The following is a 13957-nucleotide window of genomic DNA, read 5'->3' on the forward strand; positions in this document are numbered from 1 at the left end:
AGAGAAATGTCCACACAAAGGCTTGTACACAAGTGTTTTTAGCAGCTTTGTTCATAAGCATCTATAACTGCATAATCCAGGTGTCTATCAACAGGAAAATAGATAGACATGTTGTAGTCTAAATATTCATACAACTGAATGCTACCCAGCAATAGGAAAGAACAAGATATTGATACACACAGTACTTGGAAACATGCTGATCAAAAAAAGCAAGGCATAAAAGTGTCTTGGTATGATTTCATTAAATCAAGTTCTGTCAAACTAGTCTTCAGTGATAGAAACAAGATCAGTGTTGAGAGCGATTACCTGCAAGGAGGTCTTGAGGGAACATTGAGGGGATGATAGAACTATTTTATATCTTGTTTGGGGGATTTTATGTGTGTATAAATTTGTCAAGACTTACCATATTGTACATATTTGATGATTACATTTTATTCTATATAAGCTAATCCTTATTAAGGTTGATTTAAAATTTTGGTTGGAAGGAATCAAATCAATATAATTGTCCTCATGCTAAATGTGAATAGGCTATATTGTGAAACTGTTTAACTAGGTTGAGAAATAAAACCTAAGCACGTTCTGTTTAATAGAAACAAACTTTTACTCTCTATCCTTGACCTCAGTTTGGCCTCAGGTGTGCCTGTGGCAGAGTAGAAGTATGTGAGCTCACACCTTCTGATGGAAACACCGAAATCATAACTAAGTGCTGAACACCCACCAACAAAAGAATACTGGAACCTACCAAAAAAAGGTATCCTACATCCAGAGACAAAGAAGGAACCAGAACATGATGGTAGGATGGATGCAATCAAGACAAAATCAAATTGCATACACATGGGGTGGGCAACCCACAACGTAGAAAATAATTATACCCACAAAAGTTCTCCCAGAGGAATGAAAGTTCTGAGCCCCACATTAGGCTCCCCAGCCTGGACGTCTGGCAACAGGAGGAGGAGTCCCCAGAGAATGTAGCTTTGAAGGTCAACAGTGTTTGATCACTCGAATTTCACAGGAGTGGGGAAAACTAAAACTCTAGTCTTAGAGGGTGTAGATAGGGTCTTGTGTGCACCAAGACCCAGGGGAAAAAGCAGTGGTCTCATAAGAGACTGGATCAAACTTACCTGCTAGTATTGGAGGATCTCCTGTGGAGGTGGAGGGGGTGGTTGTGGCTCACTGTGAGGACAGGGACACTGGTGGGAGCAGTCCTGGGTAGCCCTCATTGGTGTGAGCCATCTTGGAAGCTGCCATTTTCTCACCAGACTTGGCCCCACCCAATAGCTTGTTGCCGCTGGTGCTGGGATGCCTCAGGCCAGACAACCAATAGGGAGAGAACATAGTCCCACCCATCAGCAGGTTGTTTGCTTTAAGTCTTCCTGAGTAAGTAGCTCCCCAATAAACACATGCTCTGACATGGCCTTGCCCACCGGATGGACAAGACCCAGCTCCACCCACCACTGAACAGGTACACTTTCAGCTGGTACTTTCACCAGGAAGCTTGCACAAGACTCTTAGACAGCCTCATCTTCCAGAAGGCAGAAAACAGAAGCTGCAACTAGAACCCTGCAGTCTATTGAATGGAAACCACAGTCACAGGAAGTTAGACAAAATGAGACAACAAAGGAATATGTCCCAGATGAAGGAACAAGTTAAAACCCCAGAAGAACAACTAAATGAAGTGGAGATAGGCAGTCTCCTTGAAAAAGCATTCAGAGTAATGATAGTAAAAATGATCCAAGATCTTGAGGAAAAGAATGGAGGCACAGGTGGAGAAGATACAGAAATGTTTAATGAGGGCCTAGAAGAACTAATGGCACCCCACTCCAGTACTCTTGCCTGGAAAATCCCATGGATGGAGGAGCCTGGTAGGCTGCAGTCCATGGGGTTGCTAAGAATCAGATACGATTGAGCGACTTCACTTTCACTTTTCACTTTCATGCATTGGAGAAGGAAATGGCAACCCACTCCAGTGTTCTTGCCTGGAGAATCCCTGGGATGGTGGAGCCTGGTGGGCTGCCGACTATGGGGTCGCACAGAATTGGACACGACTGAGGTGACTTAGCAGCAGCAGCAGCAGAAGAACTAAAAAACAAACAGATGAATAATACAGTAACTGAAATGAAAAAATGCACTAGATGGAATAAATATTAGAATAACTGAGGCAGAAGAATGGATGAGTGAGCTGGAAGATGGAGTGGTGGAAGTCACTGCCATGGATCAGAATTATAAAAAAGAATAAGAAATGAGGACAGTCTTTAAGAGATCTCTGGGACAACATTAAAAGTACCAACATTCTCATTATAAGGGTCCTAGAAAGAGAAGAGAGAGAAAGAGAAAGTACCCAAGAAAATATTTGGAGAGATAATAGCTGAAAATTTTCCTAACGTGGGAAGGGAAACTGTCATTTAAGTCCAGGAAGCACAGAGAGAGGCTCAGGTCAAATAAATCCAAGGAAGAATACACTGAGATACATAGTAATCAAATTGACAAAATTTAAGACAAAAAATATTAAAAGCAACAAGAGGAAGCAACAACAAACAACATAACATACAAGGGAATTTCTTTAAGACTATCAGCTGATTTTTCAGCAGAAACTCTGCAGGCCAGAAGGGAGTGGCACAATATATTTCAAGTGATGAAAAGGAAGAATTTGCAACTAAGAATATTCCTCCCAGCAAGGCTCTCATTTAGATTTGACAGAGAAATCAAAAGCTTTGCACACAGACAAAAGCTAAGAGAATTCAGCACCACCATAACAAGTTTTGCAGCAAATGCTAAAGGAATTTCTCTAGGCAGTAAAGAGAAGGCCATAACTAGAAACTGGAAAATTACAAAGGAAAAACTCACTATTAAAGATAAACATACAAAAATAAAAAAAGATAAACGTAAAGTGATTAGTGATGGTAAGAAATCATCCACACACAAATACGTCAAAATCAGCAGTTCTAAGAAGAGGAGAGCACAAATGCATTTCCAACTTACAACTAGCAACTTAAAACAATCTTGGTTATATATGGACTGCTATTTGAAAACCTCATGGTAACCAGAAACCAAAAATCTCAATAGATACAGAAAAAAAAAATAAGGAATCTAAACACAACATTAAAGTTAGTGATCAAATAACAAGAGAAGTGAACAAAAGAGAAAGGAAAGAAAAGCACCTAGAAAAACAAATCCAAAACAGTTAACCAAATGCCAGTAAGAACATATATATTATATACCTTAAATGTAAACGGAATAAGTATTCCAACCAAAAGACATAAATTGACTGAATGGATACAAAAACTAGACCTATATATGCTGTCTACAAGAGTCCCACCTCAGATCTAATGACACATACAGACCGAAAAGGGATAGAAAAATGTATTCCATGCAAATGGAAATCAAAATTGGATAAGCAATAGTTGTATCAGACAAAATAGACTTTAAAGTAAAGAGTGTTGCAACAGACACGGACACTACATAATGATCAAAGGGTCAGTCCAAAAGGAAGATGTAACAGTTGTTAATATTTATGCACTCAGCATAGGAGCACCTCAATATATAAGGCAAATACTAACAGCCATAAAAGGAGAAATTGACAGTAACACAGTAATAGTGGGGGGGCTTTAACACCCCACTTTCATCAACAGACAGCTCATTCACAGAGCAGTAAGGAAACAAAGGCCTTAAATGACACATTAAACTTAATATTTGTAGATCATTCCATCCAAAAGCAACATAATACAAATTCATCTCAAGCGCACATGGAACATTCACCAGGATTGATCACATACTAGGCCTCAAAGTGAGCCTTGATAAATTTAAGAAAATTGAAATCATATCAAGCATCATTTCTGACTGCAACACTATGAGATTAGAAATCAACTACAAGAAAAAAATGAAAAAACACAAACACATGGAGGCTAAGCAGTATGCCACTAAAACAGCAGTGGATCACTGGGGAAATCAAAAATTACTGAGAGACAAGTGAAAATGAAAGCAGGGTGACCCCAAACCTGTGGGATGCAGCAAAAGCAGTGCCAAGAGGAAAGTTTATACTTATACAATCTTAGGAAACAAGAAAAAACCTCAAATAAACAACCTTACACCTAAAGCAACTAGAGAGTAAAGAACAAACAAAACCCAAAGTTAGTAGAAGGAAAGAAATCATGAAGATCAGAGCAGAAATAAATGTAATGGAGATGACTAAAACAATAGAAAAGATCAATGAAACTAAAAGTTGCTTCTTTGAAAAGGTAAACAAAAATAAACCCTTAGCCAGACTTATCAAGAAAAAGAGGGAGAGGACTCAAATCCATAAAATTAGAAATGGAAAAGAAGTTACAGTAGACACCAAAAAATTACACAAGATCATAAGAGACTATTAAAAGCAACTGTATGCCAATAAAATTGACAGTCTAGAAGAAATGGACAAATTCTTAGGAAGGTTAATCTTCCAAGATTGAACCTGGAAGAAACGGAAAATATGAATAGACCAATCACAAATACTGAAATTGAAACTGTGATTAAAAAATTTTCCAGCAAACAAAAATCTAGGACCAGATGACTTCACAGGCAAATTATATCAAACATTTAGAGAAGAGTTAACATCTATCCTCAAACTATTGCCGAAAACCACCCAGGAAGGGACACTCCCAAATTCATTCTATGAGACCATCATCACCCTGATATTAAAAGCAGACAAAGATATCACAAAAAAAGAAAATTGCAGGCCAATGTCACTGGTGAACATAGATGCAAAACTCAAGAAAATATTACTAGCAAATCATATCCAACAGTATATTAAAAGGATCATACACCATTATCAAGTGAGATTTATTCCAGAGATGCAAGGACTCTTCAGTATACACAACTTAATCCTATGATACACCACATCAACAAATTGAAGAATAAAAACCACATGATCATCTTAATAGATGCAGGAAAGCTTTTGACAAAATTCAACACCCAGGATGTGGGCATAGAGGGAACCTATCTCAACATAATAAAGGCCATATATGCCAAACCCACAGCAAACATGATTCTCAGTGGTGAAAAATGAGAAGCATTTCATCTAAGATCAGGAAGAAGACAAAGGTGTCCACTCTCATTACTATTATTTAACGTAGTTTTGGAAGTCTAGGCATGGCAATCAGAGAAGAAAAAGAAAAGGAATCCAGATCGAAAAATAAGTAATATAATTATGTCACTGTTTGCAGATGACATGATACTATACATAGAAAATCCTAAAACTGCTACCAGAAAACTACTAGAGCTCATCAATGAATTCAGTAAAATTGCAGAATACAAGAGTAATAGTATTTCAATACACTAACAATGAAAACGGAGAAGGCAACGGCACCCCACTCCAGTACTCTTGCCTGTAAAATCCCATGGACAAAGGAGCCTGGTAGGCTGCAGTCCATGGGGTTGCGAAGAGTCGGACACGACTGAGTGACTTCCCTTTCACTTTTCACTTTCATGCATTGGAGAAGGAAATGGCAACCCACTCCAGTGTTCTTGCCTGGAGAATCCCAGGGACGGGGGAGCCTGGTGGGCTGCTGTCTATGGGGTCGGACAGTCGGACACGACTGAAGCGACTTAGCAGCAACAATGAAAAATTAAAAAGAGAATGTAAAGAAACATTCCATTTACTGTTGCATCAAAATGAATAAAATACCTAGGAATAAACTTATCTAAAGAGGCAAAAGATGTGTACTCCAAGAACTTTAAGACAGTGAAGAAAGAAAGCTAAGATGACACAAACATGGAAAAATGCTCTTGAATTGGAAGAACTGATATTGTAAAGATGACTATACTACTACCCAGGGCAGTCTACAGATTCAGTGTAGTCCCTATCAAATTACTAATGGCATTTTTCACAGAACTAGAACAAAAAAGTCTTAAAATTTTTGTAGAGACATAAAAGACCCTAAATAGCCAAAGCAGTCTTGAGAAAGGAACATGGAGCCGGATGAATCAGACTCCCTGACTTCAGGCTATACTAGAGAGCTACAGTCAGCAGTGTATGGTACTAGCATAAAAGCAGAAATACAAATCAATAGAACAGGGTTGAATGCCCAGAAATAAACCCATGCACCTATGGTCAGTCTACAACAAAGGAGGCAAGATTATACAGTGGGGAAAAGACAATTTCTTTAAAGATAGTCCTGGGAAAAGTGGATAACTACAGGTAAAAATAATGAAATCAGAACATTCTTTAACACCATACACAAAAATAAACTAAAAATAGATTAAAGACCTAAATGTAAGACCAGACACTATAAAACTCTTAAGAGGAAAGTATAGGCAGAACTCTTACATAAATTGCAGGATTATCTATTTTTTGTAGCAGTATCTTTTTTGATTCATCTCTTAGAATAATGGCAATAAAAGCAAAAATAAACCAGTAGGATCTAATTAAATTCAAAAGCTTTTGTAGAACAAAAGAAAGCATAAAACAAAAAGACAACCCATAGAATGGGAGAAAATATTTGCAAACCATGCAACTGACAGGACATTAGTCTTCACAATTTATATACAACTCTGGTGGCACACACAAAAAAAAGTAAAATCAAAAAATAGGTAGAAGACCTAAATAGAGATTTTTCCAGAGAAGACATACAGGTGACCAAGAAGCACGTGAAAAGATGCTCAACATCACTAATTATTAGAGAAATGCAAATCAAAACCACAGTGAGGTATCACTTCACCCTTGTCAGAATGACCATCATCAAGTAGTCTACAGACAGTAAATGCTGGAGGAGGGGTGGAGAAAATGGATCCCTCCTACACCGTTTGGCAATGTAAATTGGTGCAACTATTAGGAAGAACGGTATGGAGGTTCCTTAAAAAACTAAAAATGTAACTACCATATGATCCAGCAGTCCCACTGCTGGGCATATATCTGGATAAAACTGTAATTCAGAAAGATACATGCACCCCAGTGTTCACTGCAGCACTATGTACAACACCCAAGACATGGAAGCAGCCTAAATGTCCACTGACAGAGAAATGGATAAAGAAGATGTGGTGCATATATTCAGTGGAATATTACTCAGCCACGAAAAGGAGGAAATAATGCCTTTTGCAACAACATGGATGGACCTAGATATTATCATAGTAAGTGAAGTCAGTCAGAGAAAGACAAGTGTACCATATCCTTTAGTTATGGAACCTAAAGAAATGATACATGAACTTATTTACAAAATAGAAACAGGATCACAGACTTAGAGAATGAATTTATAGTTACCAGGAGATAGAGGGGAGGAATAGATTGGAAGTTTGTGACTGACATGTATGTACACTTCCATATTTAAAATAGATAACCAATAAGAACCTACTGCATAGCACAGGGAACTCTATTCAATACTAGTGCTTAGTCACTGAGTCATGTCTGATTTTTTGTGACCCCATGGACTGTAGCCCACCAGGCTCCTCTGTTCACGGGGATTCTCCAGGCAAAAATACTGGAGTGGGTTGTCATGCCCACTTCCAGGGGATCTTCCCAACCCAGGGATTGAACCCAGGTCTCCCACATTGCAGGCAGATTCTTTGTTGTCTGAGCCACCAGGGAAGCCTCTATTCAATACTATAATAACCTAAATGGGAAAAGAATTTGAAAAGAATAGACTCATGTACATATAACTGCATCACTTTGTTGTACAACTGAAAATAACATAATGACTGTACTATAACTATAATCAATTATACTCCAATATAAAATAATTTTTTTTAATTTAAAAATTGAAAAGAAGAAATAAATTTTTGAAAATTTAATTGAGTTGGCCAAAAAAGTCCTTCAATTTTTAAGTAAAAGTAGAACACATTTTTCATTTTCACTAAGAACTTTATTGAACAATGTATTCACCATTTCACTCCAGTACCTTCTGCCATTTTTCAGGCCCATTCATATTTCTAAAACTTATTCATTTTGAGCAAAGAATTGTTTCATGTGCCTTTTACAATCTTCCAGGGAACTGAGATTTTTTTCCATTAAGAGAATTTTGTAAAGACTGAAATAAATGGATATCTGAAGGTGCAATGTCCAGTGAATACCTGGATGACTCAGAACTTCCCAGCCAAGCTGTAACAGTTTTTGCCTGGTCATCAGAGAAACATGCGGCCATGTTTTGTCCTGATGGGAGATTATGCATTTTCTGTTGACTGATTCCAGACACTTTTCGTTGAGTGCTGCTTTCAGTTGGTCTAATTGGGAATGGTACTTGTTAGAATTGTTTGGTTTTCTGGAAGGAACTCATAATAGAGGACTCCCTTTTAATCCCACCATGTACACAGCAGCATCTTTTTTGGATGGAGACTGGCCTTTGGTGTGGTTTGTGGTGGTTCATTTCACATGTCCCATGATCTCTTCTGTTCTACATTATTGTTCAATATCCACTTTTCATTGCCCATTACAATCGGTTTTAAAAATGGAATGTTTTTGTTAAATTTCAGTAGAGAACTGAATACAAAAATACAGTTAGGAAGGTTTTTTTCACTTATGTGGAACCCAGACATCAGAACGATTAACATAACAAAGCTGATGCAGATGCTTTTCAGCACTTGATTTGGGTATTTTGAGTATGTCAACTGTCTCCCATGTGGTATAATACTGATGTTTTCAATTTGATTGCTGTCAGCTTCAACTGGTCTTCCTGACTGTGAAGTATCATCCAGCCAGAAATCTTCAACACGAAACTTGGTGAACCACTTTTAGTACATTCTATCAGTCACAGCACCTTTCCCAGACATTATACAAAACTTTTTTTGCATTTCACTTGCATTTTTACCTTTCTTGAAATAATAAAGCATAATATGCTGAGTGTTGCTTTTTTTCTTCCATCTTCAATATTAAAATTGCTACACAAAAATTCACTGATTTTTCTGCTTTTTAAAAAAAATGTACACTGATATTACAGTTGTCACAATACAGTCCTACACAATTGTTTTGAATGAAATTAAAGACAACTGAGCACTACCAGAGCCATCTTATGGAAAAAACTAAACAAACTTTTTGGTCAATGCAATATAAAGAAATATAAAAAATAAGGAGTTGAGTAAATATTTAAGGCCCAGGAAAATGAAGAAAAATCAGTAGTTATAGACAAAGTGGAATTTGAGTATCAAATAAGTTAAATGAGTTAATAGGCATAATTTATGAAGGTCTCATAGTTGTAAGCTTGTATGGCTAAATAAATACAGAAAGCAAAAAAAAAATGAGAAATGTCAGTGATGGAGCAGTCATAGTACCTCATTTCAGTATACATTCATCTGAATTAGATTTGGTAGATTTTTTATAAACAAAAATATAAAAGGAATTGAATAGTGCATTCAGTAAACTTAATTATGTTTGTGTGTATATAAATACGGGCTTCCCTGGTGGCTCAGTGGTAAAGAATCCACCTGCCAATGCAGAAGACATGGGTTTGATCCGTAGGTCGGGAAGATTTCCTGGAGAAGGAAATGGCAACCCATTCCAGTATCCTTGTGTGGGAAATCCCCTGGACAGAGGAGCCTGGCGGCCTATAGTCCATGGGGTCTCAAAAGAGCCGGACATGACTTAGTGACTAAACAGCAACAACACATACATAAGTATACATTGCCACAATAGATTTCTTTTTCAAATATCCAAGGAAATTTGATCAAAGTTTATTAATGTTCAAGGTACTTGACCATAAAGAAAACCATTTTCTCTTTTTTAAGAGATTAATTCACCTAGTTTTAATAAACATGTAGGCCCAGGAACATTTCCTAAGCAGTCCCAACTTTGTTAAGTAATGTCTTTCTGGAGTGTAAGATTTCCCTTGGGAAGATGAACATGGTGTTACTTATTTTTGGCTGCACAGGGTCTTTGTTTCAGTGCTCTGGCTTTCTCTAGTTGCAGCACATGTGGCCTTCTCTTGTTGTGGTGCATGGGCTCAAGAGTGCGTGGGCTCAGTGGTTGTGGCCCGTGGGCTTAGTTGTCTCATGGCATGTGGGATCTTAGTTCCCCGATCAAGGATCAAACCCACATCCTCTGTGTTGGAAGGCAGATTCTTAACCATTGGACTACCAGGAAAGTCCCAAGAAAATTTTTAACAGATGAAAAAAGTTGAGGTTTTACATGTTATATTGTCTGGTAATAATAATACAAGTAAGTTAGAAATAGTTACAAGATGGGGTTTCCCTTGTGATTCAGCAGTAAAGACTCTGCCTGCAATTCAGGAGACGGAGTTTTGATCCCTGGGTCAGGAAGATCCCCTGGAGAAGGAAATGACAAGCCACTCCAGTATTCTTGCCTGGGAAATCCCATGGACAGAGAAGCCTGGCAAGCTGTAGTCCATGGGGTTGCAAACTGTTAGATGTGGTTTACAAGTTACAAGATTATTCCTTTGAAACCTGCCTCCTATAGAGGATTCCCCTATTTTCCCTGTATTCATTTCCATCGCAGAATTGCCCTCTATGTATTCTTAAGTGGGAAAATTAGTAATAGCAAGGAGTTAATTCTTTTAAGTTTCTGGTCTTGTGTTGTTAAAATGTCTGTGTTTCAGTTTGATGCTTTTGTGTTGCTGCTGGTGAAGACATGGGAAGTACCAGAGTCCATACCTAGACCACTAATTATACTGAAAAATTAGACCTGAAATTTTAGGTTAATATTCCTGGCCTTCCCCTTTCAAATCTCTTTATGTTTTCAGTAACCAGTTGCAGGCCATTTACTAGAATACAAGGAATTTTGAATTAAAAACTAGTAAAATTTAAAGGAAACAAGAACACCTAATATAGAAGGGATGTAGAGAATAGAATATTTTCATTTATCATTGGTGCAAATGTGAATTGTTACAGTCTTTTGGAAAATAATTTGCGGCCTGGTCAACAATTAAAATTCATATTTCTTTTGGTCTGGTAATCCTCCTCCTAAGATTATTTCCTTAGAAATAAAAGCACAAGTAAGGTCACATTATAGGGATATTTACTGCAGCAGTGTACATACTGCCAACCAACTGAAAACAAAATGAGAAAGTTGGAGAAAGGCAGAAAAAAAATGATATATTGTAGGGTAGAATTTATGCTACATGAATTAAACCAGTTCCCAATATCTTGGAGCATTTCCCACAAAGTTTTGTTGAATGAAGAAGAGGACGATATAAGAAGATTAGTGTAATAATAATTTGTATAACCAAAACTGATTTAAGAGAACCATTAGAGGCTACTCATCAGGGACATTCTTGTTAGGAACTTGTAGGTATGAAGAAAAATAAGAATGCTTGTGAGGTGGTCAAATGTTTATCTTGGTGGGGAGAAGGGGGAAGTACCTGGAGAGGGCGGTAAAGAAAGAAAAAGGAGAATTGTCCTTTAGTTGACCCTAAAAAGCCTGTCTGATCACATCTATTCATTATCTGTAAAATTATGTAAATGTATGTTTAAAGATACAAAGTAAATATTTAAAATAAAATAATCTTTTTCCAAAAGTGATGTATATTTGCAAATAGCTTAACAAGTCCATGTGAAGTCTGTAGAAACTCTTAAGAGGAAAGTATAGTAGAATACCACAAAACTGAGCTAGTGGGAAATTTATTTACCTATAAAATTGGGGTGGTCTCCGTGGTTGTTTTGTACTATTCTTCAGGGACCTTTGCACTCACCTTTGATTTGTCACCCTTGGTGCTGGCTTTGTGTTCTGGCTCATGGCATAATGACTAAATTAAAATCCAAACACAGCAAAGTCCAGTGGAAGAAGGCTGGTCTCAGGATTTCTGTCACAGGTTGGGTTTCTTAAAAGCATTTGCTGAGATAAAGTTTGAAGTACAAGTTAGGTATAACATCTAGGTGAGGAAGGGGCAGGAAGCAGAACTGGGCAAAGGAAGAAGTTGAGTTTCAATGCAGGCCTGACAAAAGAGAGCTCTGGAGTAATGATTGCTTGCCAGAGTTGTCCTGTGTTAAATTGAAAAATGCCCAGCCTTTATATCCATTCTAGGATGGACTGTACTTGGAAGGGCATGGCCTGAGGTAAGGCAGCTCCTGATGGAACTGACATCTGGGTGCTGTCTGTGGACCACAATCGCTTCTGCAGCTGGCAACAAGTCTTTTCTTGAAGAGGAGGTCTAGGTGGCATAGCTTCCTATCTACCACACTATCTTTCGTAGGAATGAGGAAATATTTCCTAGAAGCCTTCCATCAGACTTCCCCTCACACCTAAGATTAGATTACATGCTGTGACCCAAATAATAGCCTTTCTCCTCTTCAATAAAGAGTCCTGATTTTTCACTGAGTATATACATGGTCATCTGGGATAATGGCTCTATTTCTCAGCCTCCCTGTACATTTAGGTATGTCTAAGTTTTGGCTAGGGGGTAAGTTGAATGGTCATTTTTGACTTAGAGGAAAGGGCGTATGTACCTTGTTTCCTTGCAACTCCTTCCTGCTGCGTAGAATAAGGAGATGATAATTGGAGTTTGTGCAGCCATCTTGGATTATGAGGTGGAAGCACATGTTGAGGAGGACAAGAGCAACAAGATAGAAGTGCCTAATGATCATAGAAATGCTTTATGTGCTCCGGGTTGCTTACGTTTGGGCTTTATATCTTGGTTAAAGTCATTACTATTTAGGTTTTTCTGTGAATTACATTAGAACTTAACTGATACACATTTCTAATTGGCACGAGGGCACAGGAAATCATGATTGGCTTAGACTGACATTTTGGGAATGGGATGGATGTTGGGGAATAAGACACAGAGACATTGATATCAGGCAAGTACAGCAAGAGAGAGAATGCGAAGATGTCGAGGGATTTTCAGGGGATGGTATTTGTGATGGACCCAGGAATCATAACTAGGTAAGTTGGAAAGCGGGATGTGTGAGTGACGAACATGAAGAGTTTGTGGATTGTGGTCTCTGGGGCTGGAGACTCACTAGAGAGGGGGAGCTAGGCTAAATGAACTAGAGAAAGCAGAAATGGTCATCAGAGTGTAGGTCACCTTAAATGGAGATTTTGGTGGTAGAGCTTTTACTAACAGCAGGTCTGAAAAGAGTTGGTAACTAAAGTAGGGTAGAGGAAAAGATTCTTAATGGTGAAGTTTAAAATATGGAGTTGCTGGGCTTTGGGTGGAACATCTTTATTATGGTTGAGTGGAGGTTAGTGAAATAGATGCTGATATTTTGAGTAGGTGAAGAGGAGTAACTGGTGTGTCAGTAGGTGACTCAGAAAGTAAGGAATGCAGATCCAGAAGAGAGCATCTGTTTCAGAAAAGCTGACATTGTTGATGGAATAGGGAGGAAAAGTGATCTGGAAACAGCTATTAGGAAAGATAGCATCCTTCTTATATATTAAAATTTTCTATATAGCAAAAGATAGTAGACACAAAGTATAAAGAAAAAATAAACTGAGGAAATATATTTATAGTACATTTACCATACAAATGGGAGCTCCTTGATATAAAAAGAGCTCTTAAATGTGATGCAAGGAGTGAATTCATTGGAAAAGACCTTGATGCTGGGAAAGATTGAGGGTAAGAGGAAAAGGGGGTGACAGAGAATGAGATGATTGGGTGGTATCATTGGTTCAACAGATATGAGTTTGAGCAAACTCAGGGAGACAGTGAAGGACAGAGAAGCCTGGCATGCTGCAGTTCCTGGTGTTGCAAAGAGTCAGTCACAACTTAGTGACTGAACAACAACAACAACTTGGTAGCAAAATAGGTAAAGAATATGGAATCTTAATTTGCAAAGGAGAAAATGCAGATGATCAAAACATATAAGAAAAAACTCATACGTTAGCATTAGTACCAGTAAAAATATCAATGAGATACTAGGATGTGCCTATCATTGGCAAGACCTAAAAATATTGATAAACTTCCAAGCTTGGCGTGTGTGTGGGGAGTAGGTGCTGATGTATACTGCTAATGGAATGCAGTGGATTGCCACTTCAGCTGTTGGGTGTTGTGGATTGATGTGCTTGCCCATCACAATTATGCTGGCCACAGCATGTTTATTGTATTAG

At 38.0% G+C, this 13957-nt stretch overlaps 1 protein-coding gene across 2 annotated transcripts in view; it reads left to right on the forward strand.

Annotated features, from left to right (window-relative positions):
• Positions 1-13957, forward strand: part of ATRN (attractin) — a 189437-nt gene that overhangs the window by 44863 nt on the left and 130617 nt on the right. The window lies entirely within an intron of this gene.

The sequence above is a fragment of the Bos indicus x Bos taurus genome, chromosome 13, assembly GCF_003369695.1.
Source record: "Bos indicus x Bos taurus breed Angus x Brahman F1 hybrid chromosome 13, Bos_hybrid_MaternalHap_v2.0, whole genome shotgun sequence".
In the NCBI taxonomy this organism is placed as follows: Eukaryota; Metazoa; Chordata; class Mammalia; order Artiodactyla; family Bovidae; genus Bos; species Bos indicus x Bos taurus.